Source organism: Rhinichthys klamathensis, unplaced genomic scaffold, assembly GCF_029890125.1.
Source record: "Rhinichthys klamathensis goyatoka isolate OS25496 unplaced genomic scaffold, OSU_Roscu_1.1 h1tg000719l_1, whole genome shotgun sequence".
In the NCBI taxonomy this organism is placed as follows: Eukaryota; Metazoa; Chordata; class Actinopteri; order Cypriniformes; family Leuciscidae; genus Rhinichthys; species Rhinichthys klamathensis.
In genome coordinates this window covers 147,501-160,966 of record NW_026607134.1, presented here as the reverse complement: position 1 = coordinate 160,966, position 13,466 = coordinate 147,501, and positions in this window count along the sequence as shown.

Sequence of the window (13,466 nt, the reverse complement as noted above, 5' to 3'; positions counted from 1 at the left end):
CGAGTAAATCAACTAATGGCCAAGACCGCAGAGCTCACTCTGGCTCGCCCGGACGCGCAGGCGCACTCTCTCTCTCTCTCTCGCACTCACCCTCACGCTCTCCGCGCATACCGGTTTAAATGAACAACAACAAACAAATGTTGAGTGCTGATCAAGAGTTTTGTGCAAGCAATTTAAGGTATATAGCAGGCTTCATTCAGTGATTGAAACAAATACATTAATTGAAGTTTCACAGAACATAGAACCGACACTGAGCGCTCCGAGCGAGCTGTGCTGTGGTAACGTTAGTCTGCTACCGCGGGCGTGTTTTTCCACATTCGAATATTAATTTTCACCTTCAAAATTCAGTTTTTTTTAAACTATTCGAATATATATTCGTATTTAGAATATTCATTGACAGCCCTAATGCATACTGAACGGATAGCCTACAGCTATTTGCAGCTCCCTAAATACAATGGCAAGCAAGCAGTTTTATAGACGAGTCATTCGCGTTTTCCATTTGGACCCACAAACTTGCTTAGCTATATAGTTGCAACCACATAACAGTTATAAAGCAACGTGTTTCCATTTTCAAAGTGTTTGACAATATTTCAGCAGTCAAACAGTTAAAAGATGCTTTGAAAGTTTAAAAGTTACCGTTATCTTGAAGCGCAGGTTGCACTCTGCTAGTGGGGGAGGGACAGTGCAGGGTCTGCACGTGAACTGCAGCGTCTCCAGCAGCACAGAGCTGCCTGTGGACGCCTGTCTATAAATAATGCCGGGAAAAAACTATCGGCGAACGCAGCAGCCGCATATCGGCCGATTCCGATACACGTAAAAAACGCAAATATCGGCCCGATATATCGGCCGGCCGATATATCGGTCGATCACTAAATGACACGTCACTTATTTTAATATTAAACATATGTTTAGAAAATATATATTTTTATTTCAATTATATATATATATATTTATTGCAATGACTCGTGACATTATTTCAATATTAAATATTGTCATTTTTCTATGTGAAATTAGTGTGAAACATTCAATGATTATCTTTATTGAAAAAAAAAAACATATCCGCGGAAAATATTTGAATTGTCTATAAAATAAATTAAAATCTTAACAAAATATAATCTTCATTGTTTGTTCTTAAATGGCTTAAGAAAATGACCAGATGATAATTTCAACTAAAGAGAAATTGTTGCTAAGAAGATTCAAAACTAACAAACATAGTAAAAAGTGCATATAAACTGCGATATGCTGCTTAATTTTATATTGCCAGTGAAATGGATTATGAATATTCAATATATATCGCTCAACTCTTGCTCCTATCATCTGAAATGTCAGTGTTTAGTGTGACGGGTCTTTGAAAGCAGCCTGAAAGAGTCTTTTCAGCAGTTTATCTAATAGCTTAAGAAAAATGACTTCACAGCCGTGAGCTGAAGATAAAATCACAGGCATGTCAACGGAAGGCACTGATGGAGCGTATCAGTGTGTAGAGAGAGATGCAGCGTGGCCTTTAGCGGAGTGACGTCACAGTCAGTGCGGACGCGTGATGCTGACCGGACAGATCTGCTTCACAGGTGTGAGCTAACTCTCATTAGCGCTCGAGGACGTCATGCATCATGTCGGTCATAACCTGTACGACCTGTAGGGCGGCGCTCTAACGGCTCGCAGACTTTCATTAGCGCTCAAGGACGTCATGCATCATGTCGGTCATAACCTGTACGACCTGTAGGGCGGCGCTCTAACGATTCGCGGACTCTCATTAGCGCTCAAGGACGTCATGCATCATGTCGGTCATAACCTGTACGACCTGTAGGGCGGCGCTCTAACGGCTCGCAGACTTTCATTAGCGCTCGAGGACGTCATGCATCATGTCGGTCATAACCTGTACGACCTGTAGGGCGGCGCTCTAACGACTCGCGGACTCTCATTAGCGCTCGAGGACGTCATGCATCATGTCGGTCATAACCTGTACGACCTGTAGGGCGGCGCTCTAACGATTCGCGGACTCTCATTAGCGCTCGAGGACGTCATGCATCATGTCGGTCGTAACCTGTACGACCTGTAGGGCGGCGCTCTAACGACTCGCGGACTCTCATTAGCGCTCAAGGACGTCATGCATCATGTCGGTCATAACCTGTACGACCTGTAGGGCGGCGCTCTAACGACTCGCAGACTTTCATTAGCGCTCAAGGAAGTCATGCATCATGTCGGTCATAACCTGTACGACCTGTAGGGCGGCGCTCTAACGATTCGCGGACTCTCATTAGCGCTCGAGGGCGTCATGCATCATGTCGGTCATAACCTGTACGACCTGTAGGGCGGCGCTCTAACGACTCGCGGACTCTTATTAGCGCTCGAGGACGTCATGCATCATGTCGGTCATAACCTGTACGACCTGTAGGGCGGCGCTCTAACGATTCGCGGACTCTTATTAGCGCTCGAGGACGTCATGCATCATGTCGGTCATAACCTGTACGACCTGTAGGGCGGCGCTCTAACGGCTCGCGGACTCTCATTAGCGCTCAAGGACGTAATGTATCATGTCGGTCATAACCTGTACGACCTGTAGGGCGGCGCTCTAACGGCTCGCGGACTCTCATTAGCGCTCGAGGACGTCATGCATCATGTCGGTCGTAACCTGTACGACCTGTAGGGCGGCGCTCTAACGGCTCGCGGACTCTCATTAGCGCTCAAGGACGTCATGCATCATGTCGGTCATAACCTGTACGACCTGTAGGGCGGCGCTCTAACGACTCGCAGACTTTCATTAGCGCTCAAGGAAGTCATGCATCATGTCGGTCATAACCTGTACGACCTGTAGGGCGGCGCTCTAACGATTCGCGGACTCTCATTAGCGCTCGAGGGCGTCATGCATCATGTCGGTCATAACCTGTACGACCTGTAGGGCGGCGCTCTAACGACTCGCGGACTCTTATTAGCGCTCGAGGACGTCATGCATCATGTCGGTCATAACCTGTACGACCTGTAGGGCGGCGCTCTAACGATTCGCGGACTCTTATTAGCGCTCGAGGACGTCATGCATCATGTCGGTCATAACCTGTACGACCTGTAGGGCGGCGCTCTAACGACTCGCGGACTCTCATTAGCGCTCAAGGACGTAATGTATCATGTCGGTCATAACCTGTACGACCTGTAGGGCGGCGCTCTAACGGCTCGCGGACTCTCATTAGCGCTCGAGGACGTCATGCATCATGTCGGTCGTAACCTGTACGACCTGTAGGGCGGCGCTCTAACGGCTCGCGGACTCTCATTAGCGCTCAAGGACGTCATGCATCATGTCGGTCATAACCTGTACGACCTGTAGGGCGGCGCTCTAACGATTCGCGGACTCTCATTAGCGCTCGAGGACGTCATGCATCATGTCGGTCGTAACCTGTACGACCTGTAGGGCGGCGCTCTAACGACTCGCGGACTCTCATTAGCGCTCGAGGACGTCATGCATCATGTGGGTCATAACCTGTACGACCTGTAGGGCGGCGCTCTAACGACTCGTGGACTCTCATTTGCGCTAGAGGGCGTCATGCATCATGTGGGTCATAACCTGTACGACCTGTAGGGCGGCGCTCTAACGACTCGCAGACTTTCATTAGCGATCGAGGACGTCATGCATCATGTGGGTCATAACCTGTACGACCTGTAGGGCGGCGCTCTAACGACTCGCGGACTCTCATTTGCGCTAGAGGGCGTCATGCATCATGTGGGTCATACCCTGTACGACCTGTAGGGCGGCGCTCTAACGACGCGCAGACTCTCATTAGCGCTTGAGGGCGTCATGCATCATGTCGGTCATAACCTGTACGACCTGTAGGGCGGCGCTCTAACGACTCGCGGACTCTCATTAGCGCTCGAGGACGTCATGCATCATGTCGGTCATAACCTGTACGACCTGTAGGGCGGCGCTCTAACGACTCGCGGACTCTCATTAGCACTCGAGGACGTCATGCATCATGTGGGTCATAACCTGTACGACCTGTAGGGCGGCGCTCTAACGACTCGCGGACTCTCATTAGCGCTCAAGGACTTAATGTATCATGTGGGTCATAACCTGTACGACATGTAGGGCGGCGCTCTAACGACTCTCGGACTCTCATTAGCGCTCGAGGACGTCATGCATCATGTCGGTCATAACCTGTACGACCTGTAGGGCGGCGCTCTAACGACTCGCAGACTTTCATTAGCGCTCGAGGACGTCATGCATCATGTCGGTCATAACCTGTACGACCTGTAGGGCGGCGCTCTAACGACTCGCAGACTCTCATTAGCGCTCGAGGACGTCATGCATCATGTCGGTCATAACCTGTACGACCTGTAGGGCGGCGCTCTAACGACTCGCGGACTCTCATTAGCGCTCGAGGACGTCATGCATCATGTCGGTCATAACCTGTACGACCTGTAGGGCGGCGCTCTAACGACTCTCGGACTCTCATTAGCGCTCGAGGACGTCATGCATCATGTGGGTCATAACCTGTACGACCTGTAGGGCGGCGCTCTAACGACTCTCGGACTCTCATTAGCGCTCGAGGACGTCATGCATCATGTGGGTCATAACCTGTACGACCTGTAGGGCGGCGCTCTAACGACTCGCGGACTCTCATTAGCGCTCGAGGACGTCATGCATCATGTGGGTCATAACCTGTACGACCTGTAGGACGGCGCTCTAACGACTCGCGGACTCTCATTAGCGCTCGAGGACGTCATGCATCATGTGGGTCATAACCTGTACGACCTGTAGGGCGGCGCTCTAACGACTCGCAGACTCTCATTAGCGCTCGAGGACGTCATGCATCATGTCTCGTGGTTCATGAACGAACACCACATTCATCACACAGCTGGAGTTAGCCCAGTTAGCCTCAGACACCGTCTCCAGGGACAAGCAGAGAAAACTACCCCGGTCAGACGGAAACGGTATATTTGCCAGACATGGATATTTCTGTAACACTGACAGTCACACTTGTGTCTGATTAGCTTAACAACACCTGTGTTTACCTGTGTTATTGTTCACCGGTTGAATCAATCATGCAGAATCTTAAAGTGCCATCTTGCCAGTCTTGTTCAAAGCACTATATTAACTGTAAAAAAATATTGTTGGTTTAACTTAAAATATTAAGTTACCTGGTTGCCTTAAATTTTTAAGTTCATTGAAATGGAGAAATTTAGTTAATACAATGAAGGAGATTGATTTAATCTTCAGAAACTCAAAATATTATGTTATCTGAACCACATAAATTATTTAAGTTGATTTGACAAAATAAAAAAATGTTGTGATTACAAATCATGAACATATTTTTTTACAGTGTATATATAATTGAATATATAATAAAAATAAATATATAGTTTTAAATACATAAACTCATACATAATATAAATAAAATCCATGCATTGTGATTTTCTGTGATGTATAAATAATATAACAATATAATAAAATTTGTTTATATATATATATATATATATATATATATATATATATAATATGTACACAAATAGTTAAAAAATAATAATATATAATTAATTAAAAATATATTATAATTTAATATACAATAAAAATAAATATAGTTTTAAATACATAAACTCATACATGATATTTAAATCCCTGAGATGCATTGTGATTTTCTGTGATGTATAAATACTATAATAAAATAATAATAATAATTTGTTTATATGTATAATATACACATAAATAGTTTAATATATTTTTTTTATAAATTAAATATATAATTTATACAAAATATATTATAATTTAATATAGAATAAAAATAAATAAATAGTTTTTAAAAACATTAATTCTTATATGATAAAAAACCCCATTATGTATTGTAATTTTCTGATGTTAAAAATAAATATAATTTTAAATTGTATATTTAATTATTAACATAAATTGATTTTTGATTTTTTTAACAACTTTGAAAATATATTTGCTGCTCATAATTTTAAAGAAGCTTCCCAACACTGATAATAAACGCTATTATACATGTATGTAATAATGATTGCTCAAAGCGGCTCCGTTATGATTAAGCCATCTATGATGTTCCCTGTATTTTAATCTTCTGAAAGCTTTCAGTGTGACTGTGTCGGGCGTCACGATCCATCACTGCGACGCGAGTAACCTTTGGTGAGCGTCACGGCTTGAAGCGAGCGCTCTTTAAGCTGAAGTGCAGTTTCTCTCGCGTCAGGGACGGGTTAGTGTCTCCTCTAATGTCCCTGGCACTCGTTCTCCGTGAGTCTGCAGTGAAAGCCCAATTACTGACGCCCAATGCAAACACTCAGGCTACGTCCACAGTCACTCAATTCACATTATTCGTGTAGCGCTTTTCACAACACACATCATTTCAAAGCAGCTTTAAAGAAAATGCATGAGTCCACATTACAATAGAGTGATCTGTTATCAGAGGAAACTGTCTAAGTTATGTATTTCAGAAATGTATATATACAAAATAACAGTTAGCGAAAAATCCGGATACATTTGAAAACGGCGTTTTCGTTTTAAAACGCTCTCCGTCCATACATATTTTCTTATTTTTTTTCTTTTTAATAAATACATATTTCATAAGATAATGTTGTTTAACACAATATTTTAGCTTAAACAGTGATTGTGTGAAATATCGCATTTAAATCCACCTCACTAATTTACTCCTAAAGTTCCCGAATCATTAAACTCAAGGACTCCACGGCTAATCAGGCTTCATTAGCCGCTAGTCTCGTGGCGTCTGTGCTTGACTAAAGGAACGCTAATGCTGAAGGATGACATGATGAATCCAGAGACAGATAAAGCCTCAGACACGCTCCGTAACGCTGGATTACTGCGTCTGAAGTCCCTCGCCGGCGGAGCAAACGACCATCACAATCACACGGACAGTAAACGGACACGAGTGACGGCTCCGGCGGGATATTAGTGACGAAAGGCGTGTTTTCTGAGCGTCCATCGCTCATGCAGTGTTTTCTCCAGGTCACGCGGCTAATAGAGGGCGACTCGTGTGATGAACGCTCTGAACTGCCCTTTTATAGGATTAGTTCACCTCGAAATGAACATTTCCTGATAATTTACTCACCCCAATGCCATCCAATATGTTCATGTCTTTCTTTCTTCAGTGGAAAAGAAATTAAGTATTTGAGGAAAACATTTCAGGATTTTTCTCCACACAATGGACTTCAATTGCAACCAACATGTTGAAGTCCAAATCAATGCAGTTTCAAACGGCTCTGAAGAGCTTCAACGGCTCTGCACGATCCCAGCTGAGGAACAAGGTCTTATCTAGCCAAACCATCGCCCATTTTCTAAAAAAAATAAACATTTATATACTTTTTAACCACAATTGTTTGTCTTGTGCTGGTCTGCGACGCGCCTGGGGTTACGTCATCACGTTGGAAACATCATATTTTTTTTTAAATAATAATAATTAGTGCTGTCAAATGATACAAATATTTAATCGCGATTAATCGCATTAATGTCATAGTTAACTCGCGATTAATCGCATTAATGTCATAGTTAACTCGCGATTAATCGCATTAATGTCATAGTTAACTCGCGATTAATTGCATTAATGTCATAGTTAACTCGCGATTAATCGCATTAATGTCATAGTTGACTCGCGATTAATCGCATTAATGTCATAGCTAACCCGCGATTAATCGCATTAATGTCATAGTTAACTCGCGATTAATCGCATTAATGTCATAGTTAACTCGCGATTAATCGCATTAATGTCATAGTTAACTCGCGATTAATCACATTAATGCCATAGTTAACTCGCGATTAATCGCATTAATGTCATAGTTAACCCGCGATTAATCGCATTAATGTCATAGTTAACTCGCGATTAATCGCATTAATGTCATAGTTAACTCGCGATTAATCGCATTAATGTCATAGTTGACTCGTGATTAATCGCATTAATGTCATAGTTAACCCGCGATTATTCGCATTAATGTCATAGTTAACTCGCGATTAATCGCATTAATGTCATAGTTAACTCGCGATTATTCGCATTAATGTCATAGTTAACTCGCGATTAATCGCATTAATGTCATAGTTAACTCGCGATTAATCGCATTAATGTCATAGTTAACTCGCGATTAATCGCACATTTTTATCTATTCTAAATGTCTCTTGATTTCTTTTTGTGCCATTATTTTTTCTCATTTTAATGCTCTTATCAACATGGAAAAGTGGATCGGTTTGCTTTGTGCAAATGTTTTATATTGAAAACAACATTGGCATATACTGTGTTCAATTTCACACTAACATTCTCACTCGGAGCAAATAATCTCTCACACAATGTAACACTGTCCATCAATAAAAGGGTGAAAGAAATACTGACGAGGTCCTGATATTGACGAGGGGGCGGAGAATTCGCATCAGCTGTGTGTGTGTGTGTGTGTGTGTGTGTGTGTGTGCTTGGCCATCATCAAGTGGTGTTTCAGACTGGACGTGCTGCGATGATGATAGCTCAGTTCACAACGACAAAACACACAGATCACTTTGGTCTCGTCAATGGAACCATTTGGCAACTTTTTAAAAGTTAACTTTCCATTCAGAATCTTATTGGCATCCATTTCGGCGTCTCGCGCTCGTCATCCACTCAAAACGTAACGTTAACCTACTATTTGGCCGGCTCGCAGACCTAAACAAATGTGTGCGGCGTGCCTGTTGTTTTGTTTCCGGTCTAGCTAGATCCGCTTGCGCTTTCAAAGCGTCCTCGCACGGCGCAAGCCATTGAAATTAATGGGTTTCATAGCGTAGCGCCGCGCATGCCGCGTCCTGTTGCAAAAGCATGTGAAAAAAACCTACAAAGTTTGCTAGGCCAAAAAGACCGTTAATCGCGCAATAAAAAATTTGCATTAACGCCGTTAATAACGCGTTTAACTGACAGCCCTAATAATAATAAATTAAAACAAAGATGTCAGACGATTTTGAAGTTGGAGGAGAAAACGGGAGAAAATGAGATGGAAATTTTCGCCCTTCCCTGCCTTTTTGTACCGGAGTACACAGACAAATAACTTAGATAGATGACGCGACGCGTGACGTTTCCAACGTGATGACGTAAAGCCGTCGCCGTTTCTCAGAAAAAACCTGAAATGTTTTCCTCAAAAAACTTAAGTTCTTTTCCACTGAAGAAAGAAAAAATTGAACATCTTGGATGGCATTGGGGCGAGTAAATTATCAGGACATTTTCATTTTGAGGTGAACTAATCCTTTAAACTCGGCAGGCGAGGATGGAATGAAGATCAGCAGAAACTGAGGAAATATCAGCCGCTCTCGCATTAACAGCAGCGAACCTCAACACATATGATGAAGCCACATCACATTACACCAGTGTACAGCAGATTCCTGACGCTCTTCACTCCACACGACTCTACACACACCAATTCCATTCCAGAAATTAACAATCAAGCTGAATTGTAATTCACTTTTACCTCTTATGGACACTTAACTTCCCAGAATAATCTAATTTATTCAATGTATATGCTATTAATAGATTCATATTTGTATGTCATGCCACTTAAAAAAATATTTAGATAGCTGCGTAAATTGATTTCACAGTATTAACCCTAATTTTAGAGAAATTTAAATCGGTTAATTTGTTTTAATAAAATAAATACATAAAAGTAGTCAAAATGAATGCAATTATTCATGTTTTTGTCACTATTTGGCAATTTATAGACCAATTTTCAGTTGGTAAACATGGTGGTGTTTTTGTGTGGGCGGAGCTTAGGTGGAGGCAGAACGATCCCTCTGGCCACTTTTGTTAGCTTGTTTTTTAACAATGACTGGAGAAAATCCGATTTTATCTTAATGTGTAAGGTCACTCAGTGTCCAGAACCACGATTGTTATTTTCTAAAGTTAATTTTAACGGACGGAACCAGATTGGCTGACCCGTACTGAACACGTTCACTCAATGATGGACGATCTGACAGGATTACCGCTAACGCTACCTCCGGTTGAGTGGCCGGACTTCTACACCTATCCGATAGAGAAACCGAGGGCGTATAAATCTTTAGATGTCTATAACTGTGTGCTGAATGGTCATGTAAAGACTTGTGTGTGCGATCCGCAGTTCTGCCGAGCCAGCGCCGAGAAGACGACGATGTAAAGAGTGACATTACGGTGCAATGTTAATGATGTGAGTATTTGCTAGAAATAAAAATTCAGATAGAGCATATTCATTTTTCATCGATTCTTGCACCCAACAACACAACAAGATGACATTTAAGAATAATAATAATAATTTAAGCTCCTTATTATGTAGCCGAATCTGTGCTGGTTTGTATTGGCCGCCTCCAGTTTTGCCTCCAGCTAGCGCTGTGGCGTAACTGTGACGTCGGCTCGAAATTGGTCTATTAGTCAAAATTAATAATGCAATTATTGATGTTTTTGTCACTATTTGGCAATTTATTAGTCAAATGACTGAAATTATTTATTGTCACTTTTTGGCTATTTATTACTCAAAAATAATATTGCAATTATTGATGTTTTTGTCACTATTTGGCTATTGATTAGTCAAAATTAATAATGATATTATTGATGTTTTTATTTATGTTGTGTTTTTTTTTTTTTTTTTTTTTTTACTAATTGGCTATTTATTTATTTATTAGGGATAATTCTGTCAAAAATTAAAATGTCGTCCCAAACCTGCATGACTTTTGTTTCTTCTGTGGAACAAAAAAAAAACTATATTTCAACAACAACAAAAAATTCTAAATACAATTAAAGTTAATTGAAAGGCAACGTTCTTGAAACATGAGTGTCCTGCGAGAGAAATACAGTCACACGGGTCTGGACTGACACGAGGGCGAGTGAATGACTCTTGTTTAGGAGAACCAGCGTGATCCCAGTCTGGAGCACTGCATTAAAGTCCACTCGTCTCACAGTCGTCACACACACATTTATTGTAGCGCTTCCATCTCTGTTTGGTGTAGGATCACACCTGACGCCTGAAGCGAGACCTGAAGCCGCTCTCACACACACACCGTGAGCGATGGTGGCGCACACAGGCCATCAGACGTGATTTATTACAACAACTACACACGCTGTTTGTGCATCGCTGGAAATAATGGCCTCGTGTTCCTCCGCTCCAACACACATGAAGATAAAAATAGCCGGCGAGTGAAATGAGGAAATGATTCTTGTTTGTTTACGACCGCTTGACGGGGACGCGACGTATATATGCTTTATTTGCAGCACAGCCCTGGTCACTGGGGACTCGGCTCGTGCTGGATGTGGAAGATACATGTAAAACATCATGTAATGCCATCAGTAATGTGTAAAGGCTGTGGAGAACGAGTGATCGCCCCTGTGCACTGGGAAAAACAACAAGTACAATTTACTTCAAAAATATTAGTGCAAAAACTTGCCAAAGAAAAATTAAGTACATTTCACACGCATATTTTTTAAGTACATTTAATAGATTCATATTTGTATGTCATGCCACTTAAAACGCTGTAGTGGACATGTTGTTATGCTAATTGTCAAAATAAAAATATTTAGATAGCTGCGTAAATTGATTTCACAGTATTAACCCTAATTTTAGAGAAATCTAAATCAGTTCATTTGTTTTAGCCATCATAAAATAAATACATAAAAGTAGTCAAAATGAACGGTCAATTATTGATGTTTTTGTCACTATTTGGCTATTAATTAGTCAAATGAATGAAATGATTTATTGACACTCTTTGGCTATGTATTACTTAAAATTAATGCAATTATTGATGCTTTTATTGACACTCTTTGGCTATTTATTACTCGAAATTAATATTGCAATTATTGATGTTTTTGTCACTATTTGGCTATTGATTAGTCAAAATTAATAATGATATTATTGATGTTTTTTATGTTGTCTTTTTTTTGTTGTTGTTGTACTAATTGGGTATTAATTTATTGCGCACAAAAAGTATTCTCGTCGCTTGATAAACTTAAGATTAAGCCACTGTCGTCACTCTGACTACACTCACCTAAAGGATTATTAGGAACACCTGTTCAATTTCTCATTAATGCAATTATCTAATCAACCAATCACATGGCAGTTGCTTCAATGCATTTAGGGGTGTGGTCCTGGTCAAGACAATCTCCTGAACTCCAAACTGAATGTCAGAATGGGAAAGAAAGGCGATTTAAGCAATTTTGAGCGTGGCATGGTTGTTGATGCCAGACGGGCCGGTCTGAATATTTCACAATCTGCTCAGTTACTGGGATTTTCACGCACAACCATTTCTAGGGTTTACAAAGAATGGTGTGAAAAGGGAAAAACATCCAGTATGCGGCAGTCCTGTGGGCGAAAATGCCTTGTTGATGCTAGAGGTCAGAGGAGAATGGGCCGACTGATTTAAGCTGATAGAAGAGCAACTTTGACTGAAATAACCACTCGTTACAACCGAGGTATGCAGCAAAGCATTTGTGAAGCCACAACACACACAACCTTGAGGCGGATGGGCTACAACAGCAGAAGACCCCACCGGGTACCACTCATCTCCACTACAAATAGGAAAAAGAGGCTACAATTTGCAAGAGCTCACCAAAACTGGACAGTTGAAGACTGGAAAAATGTTGCCTGGTCTGATGAGTCTCGATTTCTGTTAAGACATTCAGATGGTAGAGTCAGAATTTGACGTAAACAGAATGAGAACATGGATCCATCATGCCTTGTTACCACTGTGCAGGCTGGTGGTGGTGGTGTAATGGTGGGGATGTTTTCTTGGCAAATTTTAGGCCCCTTAGTGCCAATTGGGCATCGTTTAAATGCCACGGCCTACCTGAGCATTGTTTCTGACCATGTCCATCCCTTTATGGCCACCATGTACCCGTCCTCTGATGGCTATTTCCAGCAGGATAATGCACCATGTCACAAAGCTCGAATCATTTCAAATTGGTTTCTTGAACATGACAATGAGTTCACTGTACTAAAATGGCCCCCACAGTCACCAGATCTCAACCCAATAGAGCATGTTTGGGATGTGGTGGAACGGGAGCTTTGTGCCCTGGATGTGCATCCCACAAATCTCCATCAACTGCAAGATGCTATCCTATCAATATGGGCCAACATTTCTAAAGAATGCTTTCAGCACCTTGTTGAATCAATGTCACGTAGAATTAAGGCAGTTCTGAAGGCGAAAGGGGGTCAAACACAGTATCAGTATGGTGTTCCTAATAATCCTTTAGGTGAGTGTATTTTAACGATGTCTTTAATAACTTTTCTGGGCCGGCAAGTTTCGATCCCTTAGAAGCCTATGGAGGAGTGATCCAGCTCTCAGATTTAATCAGAAATATCTTAATGTGTGTTCTGAAGATGAACGAAAGTCTTACGGGGTTGAACAACATGAGGGAGAGTCATTACTGACAGAGTTTACATTTTGGGGTGAACTATCCCTTTAACGTAACGCGTTATGCTAACAAGCTAGTTGCACAGGCCATGAAATAACACATTAGCGGACCGGAGGGAATCATATGGATTTTTTCCCCCAG